Raw genomic sequence first — 15,328 nt, 5'->3', positions numbered from 1 at the left:
ACAGTGAGAATTTCTAAGAACTGAAGTAACCGATTCTAAGAAACATTGCATCCACGCTGACTGTGCACATCATAATGCACGACAACAGTGTTTCTGCCTGGGGTCGAACCAGGGACGTTTTGCTTGTAAAGCAAACGTGATGACCACTAAACTACACAAACTGGCCACAAAAGCTTTAACTTTTACAGAGTAGCATCTAACCACAAAGTGGCGCATGGTCATGCAAGGTTAACTCTAAGGGGCTTTTGAAACCCAGGAACAACAGACCCTAAAACTTCTTGAAAGGCTGTTTCAAGAACACATTTTAGGTCCCAATGCTGGAACTACCAACCATGAAAGTTCTGAGATCATGAAATAATCAAGAAGAAAGCCAATCACTGAGCAGTCTCCATGTGTATAACTCTTTGATTTGAGATTCTTCTACACAGTGAGAATTTCTAAGAACTGAAGTAACCGATTCTAAGAAACATTGCATCCAGACTGACTGTGCATGTCATATTGAAAGACGACAGTGTCTCTGCCTGGGGTCGAACCAGGGACCTTTTGCGTGTAAAGCAAACGTGATGACCACTACACTACAGAAACTGGCCACAAAAGCTTAAACTTTTACAGAGTAGCATCTAACCACAAAGTGGCGCATGGTCTTGCAAGGTTAACTCTAAGGGGCTTTCGAACCCAAGGAACTATAGACCCCAAAAGTTCTTGAAATGCTGTTTCAGCTCCAAGGGGCTTTCAAAACCCAGGAACAACAGACCCCAAAACTTCTTGAAAGGCTGTTTCAAGAACACATTTTAGGTCCCAATGCTGGAACTAGCAACCATAAAAGTTCTGAGATCATGAAAAAATCAAGAAGAAAGCCAATCACAGAGCACTCTCCATGTGCGTAACTCTTTGATTTGAAATTGTCCTGCACAGTGTGGGTTTCAAGGAACTAAACACAATTTTAGAAATATTGCATTCAGACTGACTGTGCACGTCATAATGAACGACAACAGTGTTTCTGCCTGGGGTTGAACCAGGGACCTTTTGCGTGTAACTTTTACAGAGTAGCATCTAACCACAAAGTGGCGCATGGTCATGCAAGGTTAACTCTAAGGGGCTTTCGAACCCAAGGAACTATAGAACCCAAAAGTTCTTGAAATGCTGTTTCAACTCTAAGGGGCTTTCAAAACCCAGGAACAACAGACCCCAAAACTTCTTGAAAGGCTGTTTCAAGAACACAGTTTAGGTCCCAATGATGGAACTACCAACCATGAAAGTTCTGAGATGATGAAATAATCAAGAAGGAAGCCAATCACTGAGCAGTCTCCATGTGTATAACTCTTTGATTTGATATTCTTCTACACAGTGAGAATTTCTAAGAACTGAAATAACCGATTCTAAGAAACATTGCATCCACACTGACTGTGCACATCATAATGAACAACAACAGTGTTTCTGCCTGGGGTCGAACCAGGGACCTTTTGCGTGTAAAGCAAACGTGATGACCACTACACCACATAAACTGGCCACAAAAGTGTTAACTTTTACAGGGTAGCATCTAACCACATACTGGCGCATGGTCATGCAAGCTTAACTCTAAGGGGCTTTCGAACCCCAGGAACTACAGACCCTAAAACTTCTTGAAAGGCTGTTTCAAGGAAACATTTTAGGTCCCAATGCAGAAACTACAAATCATGAAAGTTCTGAGCTCCAATCACAGAGCACTCTCCATGTGCGTAACTCTTTGATTTGAAATTGTCCTGCACAGTGTGGGTTTCAAAGAACTAAACACAATTTTAAAAAACATTGCATCCAGACTGACTGTGCACGTCATAAGGAATGACAACAGTGTTTCTGCCTGGGGTCGAACCAGGGACCTTTTGCGTGTAAAGCAAACGTGATGACCACTACACTACAGAAACTGGCCACGAAAGCTTTAACTTTTACAGAGTAACATCTAACCACAAAGTGGCGCATGGTCATGCAAGGTTAACTCTAAGGGGCTTTCGAAACCCAGGAACAACAGACCCTAAAACTTCTTGAAATGCTGTTTCAAGAACACATTTTAGGTCCCAATGATGGAACTACCAACCATGAAAGTTCTGAGATCATGAAATAATCAAGAAGAAAGCCAATCACTGAGCAGTCTCCATGTGTATAACTCTTTGATTTGATATTCTTCTACACAGTGAGAATTTCTAAGAACTGAAGTAACCGATTCTAAGAAACATTGCATCCACACTGACTGTGCACATCATAATGAACGACAACAGTGCTTCTGCCTGGGGTCGAACGAGGGACCTTTTGCGTGTAAAGCAAACGTGATGACCACTACACCACATAAACTGGCCACAAAAGTGTTAACTTTTACAGGGTAGCATCTAACCACATACTGGCGCATGGTCATGCAAGCTTAACTCTAAGGGACTTTCAAACCACAGGAACTACAGACCCTAAAACTTCTTGAAAGGCTGTTTCACAAAAGCTTGAACTTTTACAGAGTAGCATCTAACCACAAAGTGGCGCATGGTCATGCAAGGTTAACTCTAAGGGGCTTTCAAACCCAAGGAACTATAGACCCCAAAAGTTCTTGAAATGCTGTTTCAAGGAAACATTTTAGGTCCCAATGCAGAAACTACAAATCATGAAAGTCCTGAGATCCAATCACAGAGAACTCTCCATGTGCGTAACTCTTTGTTTTGAAATTGTCCTGCACAGTGTGGGTTTCAAAAAACTAACCACAATTTTAGAAAAATTGCATCCAGACTGACTGTGGACGTCATAATGAACAACAACAGTGTTTCTGCCTGGGGTCGAACCAGGGACCTTTTGCGTGTAAAGCAAACGTGATGACCACTACACTACAGAAACTGGCCACAAAAGCCTGAACTTTTACAGACTAGCATCTAACCACAAAGTGGCGCATGGTCATGTAAGGTTAACTCTAAGGGGCTTTCGAACCCAAGGAATTATAGAACCCAAAAGTTCTTGAAATGCTGTTTCAGCTCCAAGGGGCTTTCAAAACCCAGGAACAACAGACCCCAAAACTTCTTGAAAGGCTGTTTCAAGAACACATTTTAGGTCCCAATGATGGAACTACCAACCATGAAAGTTCTGAGATCATGAAATAATCAAGAAGGAAGCCAATCACTGAGCAGTCTCCATGTGTATAACTCTTTGATTTGATATTGTTCTACACAGTGAGAATTTCTAAGAACTTAAATAACCGATTCTAAGAAACATTGCATCCACACTGACTGTGCACATCATAATGAACAACAACAGTGTTTCTGCCTGGGGTCGAACCAGGGACCTTTTGCGTGTAAAGCAAACGTGATGACCACTACACTACAGAAACTGGCCACAAAAGCTTTAACTTTTACAGAGTAGCATCTAACCACAAAGTGGCGCATGGTCATGTAAGGTTAACTCTAAGGGGCTTTCGAACCTAAGGAACTATAGAACCCAAAACTTCTTGAAATGCTGTTTCAGCTCCAAGGGGCTTTCAAAACCCAGGAACAACAGACCCCAAAACTTCTTGAAAGGCTGTTTCAAGAACACATTTTAGGTCCCAATGATGGAACTACCAACCATGAAAGTTCTGAGATCATGAAATAATCAAGAAGGAAGCCAATCACTGAGCAGTCTCCATGTGTATAACTCTTTGATTTGATATTGTTCTACACAGTGAGAATTTCTAAGAAGTTAAATAACCGATTCTAAGAAACATTGCATCCACACTGACTGTGCACATCATAATGAACAACAACAGTGTTTCTGCCTGGGGTCGAACCAGGGACCTTTTGCGTGTAAAGCAAACGTGATGACCACTACACTACAGAAACTGGCCACAAAAGCTTGGACTTTTACAGAGTAGCATCTAACCACAAAGTGGCGCATGGTCATGCAAGGTTAACTCTAAGGGGCTTTCGAAACCCAGGAACAACAGACCCTAAAACTTCTTGAAAGGCTGTTTCAAGAACACATTTTAGGTCCCAGTGCTGGAACTACCAACCATAAAAGTTCTGAGATCATGAAATAATCAAGAAGAAAGCCAATCACAGAGCACTCTCCATGTGCGTAACTCTTTGATTTGAAATTGTCCTGCACAGTGTGGGTTTCAAGGAACTAAACACAATTTTAGAAATATTGCATCCAGACTGACTGTGCACGTCATAATGAACGACAACAGTGTTTCTGCCTGGGGTCGAACCAGGGACCTTTTGCGTGTAAAGCAAACGTGATGACCACTACACTACAGAAACTGGCCACAAAAGCCTTAACTTTTACAGAGTAGCATCTAACCACAAAGTGGCGCATGGTCATGCAAGGTTAACTCTAAGGGGCTTTCGAACCCAAGGAACTATAGAACCCAAAAGTTCTTGAAATGCTGTTTCAACTCTAAGGGGCTTTCAAAACCCAGGAACAACAGACCCCAAAACTTCTTGAAAGGCTGTTTCAAGAACACAGTTTAGGTCCCAATGATGGAACTACCAACCATGAAAGTTCTGAGATCATGAAATAATCAAGAAGGAAGCCAATCACTGAGCAGTCTCCATGTGTATAACTCTTTGATTTGATATTCTTCTACACAGTGAGAATTTCTAAGAACTGAAATCACCGATTCTAAGAAATATTGCATCCAGACTGACTGTGCACATCATAATGAACAACAACAGTGTTTCTGCCTGGGGTCGAACCAGGGACCTTTTGCGTGTAAAGCAAACGTGATGACCACTACACCACATAAACTGGCCACAAAAGTGTTAACTTTTACAGGGTAGCATCTAACCACATACTGGCGCATGGTCATGCAAGCTTAACTCTAAGGGACTTTCGAACCACAGGAACTACAGACCCTAAAACTTCTTGAAAGGCTGTTTCACAAAAGCTTGAACTTTTACAGAGTAGCATCTAACCACAAAGTGGCGCATGGTCATGCAAGGTTAACTCTAAGGGCCTTTTGAAACCCAGGAACAACAGACCCTAAAACTTCTTGAAAGGCTGTTTCAAGAACACATTTTAGGTCCCAATGCTGGAACTACCAACCATGAAAGTTCTGAGATTATGAAATAATCAAGAAGAAAGCCAATCACTGAGCAGCTTCCATGTGTATAACTCTTTGATTTGAGATTATTCTACACAGTGAGAATTTCTAAGAACTGAAGTAACCGATTCTAAGTAACTTTGCATCCGGTCTGATTCTGCACATCATAATGAAAGACAACAGTGCTTCTGCCTGGGGTCGAACCAGGGACCTTTTGCTTGTAAAGCAAACGTGATGACCACTACACTACAGAAACTGGCCACAAAAGCTTTAACTTTTACAGAGTAGCATCTAACCACAAAGTGGCGCATGGTCATACAAGCTTAACTCTAAGGGACTTTCGAACCCAAGGAACTATAGACCCTAAAACTTCTTGAAAGGCTGTTTCAAGAACACATTTTAGGTCCCAATGATGGAACTACCAACCATGAAAGTTCTGAGATCATGAAATAATCAAGAAGAAAGCCAATCACTGAGCAGTCTCCATGTGTATAACTCTTTGATTTGATATTCTTCTACACAGTGAGAATTTCTAAGAACTGAAGTAACCGATTCTAAGAAACATTGCATCCAGACTGATTGTGCACATCATAATGAAAGACAACAGTTTTTCTGCCTGGGGTCGAACCAGGGACCTTTTGCGTGTAAAGCAAACGTGATGACCACTACACTACAGAAACTGGCCACAAAAGCTTTAACTTTTACAGAGTAACATCTAACCACAAAGTGGCGCATGGTCATGCAAGTTTAACTCTAAGGGGCTTTCGAACCCAAAGAACTATAGACCCCAAAAGTTCTTGAAATGCTGTTTCTAGGAAACAACAGACTGCACAATTCAAGAAACATTGCATCCAGACTGACTGTGCACATCACAATGAACGACAACAGTGTTTCTGCCTGGGGTCGAACTAGGGACCTATTGCATGAAAAGCAAACGTGATGACCACTACACTACACAAACTGGCCAAAAAAGCTTGGACTTTTACATAGTAGCATCTAACCACAAAGTGGCGCATGGTCATCCAAGGTTAACTCTAAGGGGCTTTTGAAACCCAGGAACAACAGACCCTAAAACTTCTTGAAAGGCTGTTTCAAGGAAACATTTTAGGTCCCAATGCAGAAACTACAAATCATGAAAGTTCTGAGATCCAATCACAGAGCACTCTCCATGTGCGTAACTCTTTGATTTGAAATTGTCCTGCACAGTGTGGGTTTCAAAGAACTAAACACAATTTTAAAAAACATTGCATCCAGGCTGACTGACTGTGCACGTCATAATGAACGACAACAGTGCTTCTGCCTGGGGTCAAACCAGGAACCTTTTGCGTGTAAAGCAAACGTGATGACCACTACACTACAGAAACTGGCCACAAAAGCTTTAACTTTTACAGAGTAGCATCTAACCACAAAGTGGCGCATGGTCATACAAGCTTAACTCTAAGGGACTTTCGAATCCAAGGAACTATAGACCCTAAAACTTCTTGAAAGGCTGTTTCAAGAACACATTTTAGGTCCCAATGATGGAACTACCAACCATGAAAGTTCTGAGATCATGAAATAATCAAGAAGAAAGCCAATCACTGAGCAGTCTCCATGTGTATAACTCTTTGATTTGATATTCTTCTACACAGTGAGAATTTCTAAGAACTGAAGTAACCGATTCTAAGAAACATTGCATCCACGCTGACTGTGCACATCATAATGCACGACAACAGTGTTTCTGCCTGGGGTCGAACCAGGGACGTTTTGCTTGTAAAGCAAACGTGATGACCACTAAACTACACAAACTGGCCACAAAAGCTTTAACTTTTACAGAGTAGCATCTAACCACAAAGTGGCGCATGGTCATGCAAGGTTAACTCTAAGGGGCTTTTGAAACCCAGGAACAACAGACCCTAAAACTTCTTGAAAGGCTGTTTCAAGAACACATTTTAGGTCCCAATGCTGGAACTACCAACCATGAAAGTTCTGAGATCATGAAATAATCAAGAAGAAAGCCAATCACTGAGCAGTCTCCATGTGTATAACTCTTTGATTTGAGATTCTTCTACACAGTGAGAATTTCTAAGAACTGAAGTAACCGATTCTAAGAAACATTGCATCCAGACTGACTGTGCATGTCATATTGAAAGACGACAGTGTCTCTGCCTGGGGTCGAACCAGGGACCTTTTGCGTGTAAAGCAAACGTGATGACCACTACACTACAGAAACTGGCCACAAAAGCTTAAACTTTTACAGAGTAGCATCTAACCACAAGGTGGCGCATGGTCTTGCAAGGTTAACTCTAAGGGGCTTTCGAACCCAAGGAACTATAGACCCCAAAAGTTCTTGAAATGCTGTTTCAGCTCCAAGGGGCTTTCAAAACCCAGGAACAACAGACCCCAAAACTTCTTGAAAGGCTGTTTCAAGAACACATTTTAGGTCCCAATGCTGGAACTACCAACCATAAAAGTTCTGAGATCATGAAAAAATCAAGAAGAAAGCCAATCACAGAGCACTCTCCATGTGCGTAACTCTTTGATTTGAAATTGTCCTGCACAGTGTGGGTTTCAAGGAACTAAACACAATTTTAGAAATATTGCATCCAGACTGACTGTGCACGTCATAATGAACGACAACAGTGTTTCTGCCTGGGGTCGAACCAGGGACCTTTTGCGTGTAACTTTTACAGAGTAGCATCTAACCACAAAGTGGCGCATGGTCATGCAAGGTTAACTCTAAGGGGCTTTCGAACCCAAGGAACTATAGAACCCAAAAGTTCTTGAAATGCTGTTTCAACTCTAAGGGGCTTTCAAAACCCAGGAAAAACAGACCCCAAAACTTCTTGAAAGGCTGTTTCAAGAACACAGTTTAGGTCCCAATGATGGAACTACCAACCATGAAAGTTCTGAGATGATGAAATAATCAAGAAGGAAGCCAATCACTGAGCAGTCTCCATGTGTATAACTCTTTGATTTGATATTCTTCTACACAGTGAGAATTTCTAAGAACTGAAATAACCGATTCTAAGAAACATTGCATCCACACTGACTGTGCACATCATAATGAACAACAACAGTGTTTCTGCCTGGGGTCGAACCAGGGACCTTTTGCGTGTAAAGCAAACGTGATGACCACTACACCACATAAACTGGCCACAAAAGTGTTAACTTTTACAGGGTAGCATCTAACCACATACTGGTGCATGGTCATGCAAGCTTAACTCTAAGGGGCTTTCGAACCCCAGGAACTACAGACCCTAAAACTTCTTGAAAGGCTGTTTCAAGGAAACATTTTAGGTCCCAATGCAGAAACTACAAATCATGAAAGTTCTGAGCTCCAATCACAGAGCACTCTCCATGTGCGTAACTCTTTGATTTGAAATTGTCCTGCACAGTGTGGGTTTCAAAGAACTAAACACAATTTTAAAAAACATTGCATCCAGACTGACTGTGCACGTCATAAGGAATGACAACAGTGTTTCTGCCTGGGGTCGAACCAGGGACCTTTTGCGTGTAAAGCAAACGAGATGACCACTACACTACAGAAACTGGCCACGAAAGCTTTAACTTTTACAGAGTAACATCTAACCACAAAGTGGCGCATGGTCATGCAAGGTTAACTCTAAGGGGCTTTCGAAACCCAGGAACAACAGACCCTAAAACTTCTTGAAATGCTGTTTCAAGAACACATTTTAGGTCCCAATGATGGAACTACCAACCATGAAAGTTCTGAGATCATGAAATAATCAAGAAGAAAGCCAATCACTGAGCAGTCTCCATGTGTATAACTCTTTGATTTGATATTCTTCTACACAGTGAGAATTTCTAAGAACTGAAGTAACCGATTCTAAGAAACATTGCATCCACACTGACTGTGCACATCATAATGAACGACAACAGTGCTTCTGCCTGGGGTCGAACGAGGGACCTTTTGCGTGTAAAGCAAACGTGATGACCACTACACCACATAAACTGGCCACAAAAGTGTTAACTTTTACAGGGTAGCATCTAACCACATACTGGCGCATGGTCATGCAAGCTTAACTCTAAGGGACTTTCGAACCACAGGAACTACAGACCCTAAAACTTCTTGAAAGGCTGTTTCACAAAAGCTTGAACTTTTACAGAGTAGCATCTAACCACAAAGTGGCGCATGGTCATGCAAGGTTAACTCTAAGGGGCTTTCAAACCCAAGGAACTATAGACCCCAAAAGTTCTTGAAATGCTGTTTCAAGGAAACATTTTAGGTCCCAATGCAGAAACTACAAATCATGAAAGTCCTGAGATCCAATCACAGAGAACTCTCCATGTGCGTAACTCTTTGTTTTGAAATTGTCCTGCACAGTGTGGGTTTCAAAAAACTAACCACAATTTTAGAAACATTGCATCCAGACTGACTGTGCACGTCATAATGAACAACAACAGTGTTTCTGCCTGGGGTCGAACCAGGGACCTTTTGCGTGTAAAGCAAACGTGATGACCACTACACTACAGAAACTGGCCACAAAAGCCTTAACTTTTACAGACTAGCATCTAACCACAAAGTGGCGCATGGTCATGTAAGGTTAACTCTAAGGGGCTTTCGAACCCAAGGAATTATAGAACCCAAAAGTTCTTGAAATGCTGTTTCAGCTCCAAGGGGCTTTCAAAACCCAGGAACAACAGACCCCAAAACTTCTTGAAAGGCTGTTTCAAGAACACATTTTAGGTCCCAATGATGGAACTACCAACCATGAAAGTTCTGAGATCATGAAATAATCAAGAAGGAAGCCAATCACTGAGCAGTCTCCATGTGTATAACTCTTTGATTTGATATTGTTCTACACAGTGAGAATTTCTAAGAACTTAAATAACCGATTCTAAGAAACATTGCATCCACACTGACTGTGCACATCATAATGAACAACAACAGTGTTTCTGCCTGGGGTCAAACCAGGGACCTTTTGCGTGTAAAGCAAACGTGATGACCACTACACTACAGAAACTGGCCACAAAAGCTTTAACTTTTACTGAGTAGCATCTAACCACAAAGTGGCGCATGGTCATGTAAGGTTAACTCTAAGGGGCTTTCGAACCCAAGGAACTATAGAACCCAAAACTTCTTGAAATGCTGTTTCAGCTCCAAGGGGCTTTCAAAACCCAGGAACAACAGACCCCAAAACTTCTTGAAAGGCTGTTTCAAGAACACATTTTAGGTCCCAATGATGGAACTACCAACCATGAAAGTTCTGAGATCATGAAATAATCAAGAAGGAAGCCAATCACTGAGCAGTCTCCATGTGTATAACTCTTTGATTTGATATTGTTCTACACAGTGAGAATTTCTAAGAAGTTAAATAACCGATTCTAAGAAACATTGCATCCACACTGACTGTGCACATCATAATGAACAACAACAGTGTTTCTGCCTGGGGTCGAACCAGGGACCTTTTGCGTGTAAAGCAAACGTGATGACCACTACACTACAGAAACTGGCCACAAAAGCTTGGACTTTTACAGAGTAGCATCTAACCACAAAGTGGCGCATGGTCATGCAAGGTTGACTCTAAGGGGCTTTCGAAACCCAGGACCAACAGACCCTAAAACTTCTTGAAAGGCTGTTTCAAGAACACATTTTAGGTCCCAGTGCTGGAACTACCAACCATAAAAGTTCTGAGATCATGAAATAATCAAGAAGAAAGCCAATCACAGAGCACTCTCCATGTGCGTAACTCTTTGATTTGAAATTGTCCTGCACAGTGTGGGTTTCAAGGAACTAAACAGAATTTTAGAAATATTGCATCCAGACTGACTGTGCACGTCAAAATGAACGACAACAGTGTTTCTGCCTGGGGTCGAACCAGGGACCTTTTGCGTGTAAAGCAAACATGATGACCACTACACTACAGAAACTGGCCACAAAAGCTTTAACTTTTACAGAGTAGCATCTAACCACAAAGTGGCGCATGGTCATGCAAGGTTAACTCTAAGGGGCTTTCGAACCCAAGGAACTATAGAACCCAAAAGTTCTTGAAATGCTGTTTCAACTCTAAGGGGCTTTCAAAACCCAGGAACAACAGACCCCAAAACTTCTTGAAAGGCTGTTTCAAGAACACAGTTTAGGTCCCAATGATGGAACTACCAACCATGAAAGTTCTGAGATCATGAAATAATCAAGAAGGAAGCCAATCACTGAGCAGTCTCCATGTGTATAACTCTTTGATTTGATATTCTTCTACACAGTGAGAATTTCTAAGAACTGAAATCACCGATTCTAAGAAACATTGCATCCACACTGACTGTGCACATCATAATGAACAACAACAGTGTTTCTGCCTGGGGTCGAACCAGGGACCTTTTGCGTGTAAAGCAAACGTGATGACCACTACACCACATAAACTGGCCACAAAAGTGTTAACTTTTACAGGGTAGCATCTAACCACATACTGGCGCATGGTCATGCAAGCTTAACTCTAAGGGACTTTCGAACCACAGGAACTACAGACCCTAAAACTTCTTGAAAGGCTGTTTCACAAAAGCTTGAACTTTTACAGAGTAGCATCTAACCACAAAGTGGCGCATGGTCATACAAGCTTAACTCTAAGGGACTTTCGAACCTAAGGAACTAAAGACCCTAAAACTTCTTGAAAGGCTGTTTCAAGAACACATTTTAGGTCCCAATGATGGAACTACCAACCATGAAAGTTCTGAGATCATGAAATAATCAAGAAGAAAGCCAATCACTGAGCAGTCTCCATGTGTATAACTCTTTGATTTGATATTCTTCTACACAGTGAGAATTTCTAAGAACTGAAGTAACCGATTCTAAGAAACATTGCATCCACGCTGACTGTGCACATCATAATGCACGACAACAGTGTTTCTGCCTGGGGTCGAACCAGGGACGTTTTGCTTGTAAAGCAAACGTGATGACCACTAAACTACACAAACTGGCCACAAAAGCTTTAACTTTTACAGAGTAGCATCTAACCACAAAGTGGCGCATGGTCATGCAAGGTTAACTCTAAGGGGCTTTTGAAACCCAGGAACAACAGACCCTAAAACTTCTTGAAAGGCTGTTTCAAGAACACATTTTAGGTCCCAATGCTGGAACTACCAACCATGAAAGTTCTGAGATCATGAAATAATCAAGAAGAAAGCCAATCACTGAGCAGTCTCCATGTGTATAACTCTTTGATTTGAGATTCTTCTACACAGTGAGAATTTCTAAGAACTGAAGTAACCGATTCTAAGAAACATTGCATCCAGACTGACTGTGCATGTCATATTGAAAGACGACAGTGTCTCTGCCTGGGGTCGAACCAGGGACCTTTTGCGTGTAAAGCAAACGTGATGACCACTACACTACAGAAACTGGCCACAAAAGCTTAAACTTTTACAGAGTAGCATCTAACCACAAAGTGGCGCATGGTCTTGCAAGGTTAACTCTAAGGGGCTTTCGAACCCAAGGAACTATAGACCCCAAAAGTTCTTGAAATGCTGTTTCAGCTCCAAGGGGCTTTCAAAACCCAGGAACAACAGACCCCAAAACTTCTTGAAAGGCTGTTTCAAGAACACATTTTAGGTCCCAATGCTGGAACTACCAACCATAAAAGTTCTGAGATCATGAAAAAATCAAGAAGAAAGCCAATCACAGAGCACTCTCCATGTGCGTAACTCTTTGATTTGAAATTGTCCTGCACAGTGTGGGTTTCAAGGAACTAAACACAATTTTAGAAATATTGCATCCAGACTGACTGTGCACGTCATAATGAACGACAACAGTGTTTCTGTCTGGGGTCGAACCAGGGACCTTTTGCGTGTAACTTTTACAGAGTAGCATCTAACCACAAAGTGGCGCATGGTCATGCAAGGTTAACTCTAAGGGGCTTTCGAACCCAAGGAACTATAGAACCCAAAAGTTCTTGAAATGCTGTTTCAACTCTAAGGGGCTTTCAAAACCCAGGAACAACAGACCCCAAAACTTCTTGAAAGGCTGTTTCAAGAACACAGTTTAGGTCCCAATGATGGAACTACCAACCATGAAAGTTCTGAGATGATGAAATAATCAAGAAGGAAGCCAATCACTGAGCAGTCTCCATGTGTATAACTCTTTGATTTGATATTCTTCTACACAGTGAGAATTTCTAAGAACTGAAATAACCGATTCTAAGAAACATTGCATCCACACTGACTGTGCACATCATAATGAACAACAACAGTGTTTCTGCCTGGGGTCGAACCAGGGACCTTTTGCGTGTAAAGCAAACGTGATGACCACTACACCACATAAACTGGCCACAAAAGTGTTAACTTTTACAGGGTAGCATCTAACCACATACTGGCGCATGGTCATGCAAGCTTAACTCTAAGGGGCTTTCGAACCCCAGGAACTACAGACCCTAAAACTTCTTGAAAGGCTGTTTCAAGGAAACATTTTAGGTCCCAATGCAGAAACTACAAATCATGAAAGTTCTGAGCTCCAATCACAGAGCACTCTCCATGTGCGTAACTCTTTGATTTGAAATTGTCCTGCACAGTGTGGGTTTCAAAGAACTAAACACAATTTTAAAAAACATTGCATCCAGACTGACTGTGCACGTCATAAGGAATGACAACAGTGTTTCTGCCTGGGGTCAAACCAGGGACCTTTTGCGTGTAAAGCAAACGTGATGACCACTACACTACAGAAACTGGCCACAAAAGCTTTAACTTTTACAGAGTAACATCTAACCACAAAGTGGCGCATGGTCATGCAAGGTTAACTCTAAGGGGCTTTCGAAACCCAGGAACAACAGACCCTAAAACTTCTTGAAATGCTGTTTCAAGAACACATTTTAGGTCCCAATGATGGAACTACCAACCATGAAAGTTCTGAGATCATGAAATAATCAAGAAGAAAGCCAATCACTGAGCAGTCTCCATGTGTATAACTCTTTGATTTGATATTCTTCTACACAGTGAGAATTTCTAAGAACTGAAGTAACCGATTCTAAGAAACATTGCATCCACACTGACTGTGCACATCATAATGAACAACAACAGTGCTTCTGCCTGGGGTCGAACGAGGGACCTTTTGCGTGTAAAGCAAACGTGATGACCACTACACCACATAAACTGGCCACAAAAGTGTTAACTTTTACAGGGTAGCATCTAACCACATACTGGCGCATGGTCATGCAAGCTTAACTCTAAGGGACTTTCGAACCACAGGAACTACAGACCCTAAAACTTCTTGAAAGGCTGTTTCACAAAAGCTTGAACTTTTACAGAGTAGCATCTAACCACAAAGTGGCGCATGGTCATGCAAGGTTAACTCTAAGGGGCTTTCAAACCCAAGGAACTATAGACCCCAAAAGTTCTTGAAATGCTGTTTCAAGGAAACATTTTAGGTCCCAATGCAGAAACTACAAATCATGAAAGTCCTGAGATCCAATCACAGAGAACTCTCCATGTGCGTAACTCTTTGTTTTGAAATTGTCCTGCACAGTGTGGGTTTCAAAAAACTAACCACAATTTTAGAAACATTGCATCCAGACTGACTGTGCACGTCATAATGAACAACAACAGTGTTTCTGCCTGGGGTCGAACCAGGGACCTTTTGCGTGTAAAGCAAACGTGATGACCACTACACTACAGAAACTGGCCACAAAAGCCTTAACTTTTACAGACTAGCATCTAACCACAAAGTGGCGCATGGTCATGTAAGGTTAACTCTAAGGGGCTTTCGAACCCAAGGAATTATAGAACCCAAAAGTTCTTGAAATGCTGTTTCAGCTCCAAGGGGCTTTCAAAACCCAGGAACAACAGACCCCAAAACTTCTTGAAAGGCTGTTTCAAGAACACATTTTAGGTCCCAATGATGGAACTACCAACCATGAAAGTTCTGAGATCATGAAATAATCAAGAAGGAAGCCAATCACTGAGCAGTCTCCATGTGTATAACTCTTTGATTTGATATTGTTCTACACAGTGAGAATTTCTAAGAACTTAAATAACCGATTCTAAGAAACATTGCATCCACACTGACTGTGCACATCATAATGAACAACAACAGTGTTTCTGCCTGGGGTCGAACCAGGGACCTTTTGCGTGTAAAGCAAATGTGATGACCACTACACTACAGAAACTGGCCACAAAAGCTTTAACTTTTACAGAGTAGCATCTAACCACAAAGTGGCGCATGGTCATGTAAGGTTAACTCTAAGGGGCTTTCGAACCCAAGGAACTATAGAACCCAAAACTTCTTGAAATGCTGTTTCAGCTCCAAGGGGCTTTCAAAACCCAGGAACAACAGACCCCAAAACTTCTTGAAAGGCTGTTTCAAGAACACATTTT

General features: G+C 41.7%; 28 non-coding genes across 28 annotated transcripts; all 28 read right to left on the bottom strand.

The window, feature by feature from the left end:
• Positions 1-88: 88 nt before the first annotated feature.
• trnav-uac (transfer RNA valine (anticodon UAC)) lies at positions 89-161 on the bottom strand. The gene has a single exon. It is a non-coding gene; the product is annotated as a tRNA-Val (tRNA).
• A 351-nt stretch (positions 162-512) lies between these two features.
• On the bottom strand, positions 513-585 carry trnav-uac (transfer RNA valine (anticodon UAC)). The gene has a single exon. It is a non-coding gene; the product is annotated as a tRNA-Val (tRNA).
• An 847-nt stretch (positions 586-1,432) lies between these two features.
• Positions 1,433-1,505, bottom strand: trnav-uac (transfer RNA valine (anticodon UAC)). The gene has a single exon. It is a non-coding gene; the product is annotated as a tRNA-Val (tRNA).
• A 326-nt stretch (positions 1,506-1,831) lies between these two features.
• trnav-uac (transfer RNA valine (anticodon UAC)) lies at positions 1,832-1,904 on the bottom strand. Its single transcript has one exon. It is a non-coding gene; the product is annotated as a tRNA-Val (tRNA).
• An 876-nt stretch (positions 1,905-2,780) lies between these two features.
• Positions 2,781-2,853, bottom strand: trnav-uac (transfer RNA valine (anticodon UAC)). Its single transcript has one exon. It is a non-coding gene; the product is annotated as a tRNA-Val (tRNA).
• A 414-nt stretch (positions 2,854-3,267) lies between these two features.
• On the bottom strand, positions 3,268-3,340 carry trnav-uac (transfer RNA valine (anticodon UAC)). The gene has a single exon. It is a non-coding gene; the product is annotated as a tRNA-Val (tRNA).
• Positions 3,341-3,754: 414 nt separating this feature from the next.
• On the bottom strand, positions 3,755-3,827 carry trnav-uac (transfer RNA valine (anticodon UAC)). The gene has a single exon. It is a non-coding gene; the product is annotated as a tRNA-Val (tRNA).
• Positions 3,828-4,174: 347 nt separating this feature from the next.
• Positions 4,175-4,247, bottom strand: trnav-uac (transfer RNA valine (anticodon UAC)). The gene has a single exon. It is a non-coding gene; the product is annotated as a tRNA-Val (tRNA).
• Positions 4,248-4,661: 414 nt separating this feature from the next.
• On the bottom strand, positions 4,662-4,734 carry trnav-uac (transfer RNA valine (anticodon UAC)). The gene has a single exon. It is a non-coding gene; the product is annotated as a tRNA-Val (tRNA).
• Positions 4,735-5,212: 478 nt separating this feature from the next.
• Positions 5,213-5,285, bottom strand: trnav-uac (transfer RNA valine (anticodon UAC)). The gene has a single exon. It is a non-coding gene; the product is annotated as a tRNA-Val (tRNA).
• A 351-nt stretch (positions 5,286-5,636) lies between these two features.
• On the bottom strand, positions 5,637-5,709 carry trnav-uac (transfer RNA valine (anticodon UAC)). Its single transcript has one exon. It is a non-coding gene; the product is annotated as a tRNA-Val (tRNA).
• A 208-nt stretch (positions 5,710-5,917) lies between these two features.
• Positions 5,918-5,990, bottom strand: trnae-uuc (transfer RNA glutamic acid (anticodon UUC)). The gene has a single exon. It is a non-coding gene; the product is annotated as a tRNA-Glu (tRNA).
• Positions 5,991-6,320: 330 nt separating this feature from the next.
• On the bottom strand, positions 6,321-6,393 carry trnav-uac (transfer RNA valine (anticodon UAC)). The gene has a single exon. It is a non-coding gene; the product is annotated as a tRNA-Val (tRNA).
• Positions 6,394-6,744: 351 nt separating this feature from the next.
• trnav-uac (transfer RNA valine (anticodon UAC)) lies at positions 6,745-6,817 on the bottom strand. Its single transcript has one exon. It is a non-coding gene; the product is annotated as a tRNA-Val (tRNA).
• A 351-nt stretch (positions 6,818-7,168) lies between these two features.
• On the bottom strand, positions 7,169-7,241 carry trnav-uac (transfer RNA valine (anticodon UAC)). Its single transcript has one exon. It is a non-coding gene; the product is annotated as a tRNA-Val (tRNA).
• An 847-nt stretch (positions 7,242-8,088) lies between these two features.
• trnav-uac (transfer RNA valine (anticodon UAC)) lies at positions 8,089-8,161 on the bottom strand. Its single transcript has one exon. It is a non-coding gene; the product is annotated as a tRNA-Val (tRNA).
• A 326-nt stretch (positions 8,162-8,487) lies between these two features.
• On the bottom strand, positions 8,488-8,560 carry trnav-uac (transfer RNA valine (anticodon UAC)). The gene has a single exon. It is a non-coding gene; the product is annotated as a tRNA-Val (tRNA).
• Positions 8,561-9,436: 876 nt separating this feature from the next.
• trnav-uac (transfer RNA valine (anticodon UAC)) lies at positions 9,437-9,509 on the bottom strand. The gene has a single exon. It is a non-coding gene; the product is annotated as a tRNA-Val (tRNA).
• A 414-nt stretch (positions 9,510-9,923) lies between these two features.
• Positions 9,924-9,996, bottom strand: trnav-uac (transfer RNA valine (anticodon UAC)). Its single transcript has one exon. It is a non-coding gene; the product is annotated as a tRNA-Val (tRNA).
• A 414-nt stretch (positions 9,997-10,410) lies between these two features.
• Positions 10,411-10,483, bottom strand: trnav-uac (transfer RNA valine (anticodon UAC)). The gene has a single exon. It is a non-coding gene; the product is annotated as a tRNA-Val (tRNA).
• Positions 10,484-10,830: 347 nt separating this feature from the next.
• Positions 10,831-10,903, bottom strand: trnav-uac (transfer RNA valine (anticodon UAC)). Its single transcript has one exon. It is a non-coding gene; the product is annotated as a tRNA-Val (tRNA).
• A 414-nt stretch (positions 10,904-11,317) lies between these two features.
• Positions 11,318-11,390, bottom strand: trnav-uac (transfer RNA valine (anticodon UAC)). Its single transcript has one exon. It is a non-coding gene; the product is annotated as a tRNA-Val (tRNA).
• A 478-nt stretch (positions 11,391-11,868) lies between these two features.
• Positions 11,869-11,941, bottom strand: trnav-uac (transfer RNA valine (anticodon UAC)). The gene has a single exon. It is a non-coding gene; the product is annotated as a tRNA-Val (tRNA).
• Positions 11,942-12,292: 351 nt separating this feature from the next.
• trnav-uac (transfer RNA valine (anticodon UAC)) lies at positions 12,293-12,365 on the bottom strand. Its single transcript has one exon. It is a non-coding gene; the product is annotated as a tRNA-Val (tRNA).
• An 847-nt stretch (positions 12,366-13,212) lies between these two features.
• trnav-uac (transfer RNA valine (anticodon UAC)) lies at positions 13,213-13,285 on the bottom strand. Its single transcript has one exon. It is a non-coding gene; the product is annotated as a tRNA-Val (tRNA).
• A 326-nt stretch (positions 13,286-13,611) lies between these two features.
• Positions 13,612-13,684, bottom strand: trnav-uac (transfer RNA valine (anticodon UAC)). The gene has a single exon. It is a non-coding gene; the product is annotated as a tRNA-Val (tRNA).
• An 876-nt stretch (positions 13,685-14,560) lies between these two features.
• Positions 14,561-14,633, bottom strand: trnav-uac (transfer RNA valine (anticodon UAC)). Its single transcript has one exon. It is a non-coding gene; the product is annotated as a tRNA-Val (tRNA).
• Positions 14,634-15,047: 414 nt separating this feature from the next.
• On the bottom strand, positions 15,048-15,120 carry trnav-uac (transfer RNA valine (anticodon UAC)). The gene has a single exon. It is a non-coding gene; the product is annotated as a tRNA-Val (tRNA).
• Between the last annotated feature and the right edge of the window lie 208 nt (positions 15,121-15,328).

Source organism: Channa argus, chromosome 14 (assembly GCF_033026475.1).
Source record: "Channa argus isolate prfri chromosome 14, Channa argus male v1.0, whole genome shotgun sequence".
Classification (NCBI taxonomy): domain Eukaryota; kingdom Metazoa; phylum Chordata; class Actinopteri; order Anabantiformes; family Channidae; genus Channa; species Channa argus.
Note: the sequence above shows the minus strand (reverse complement) of the source record. Positions and strands in the feature narration are given on the sequence as shown.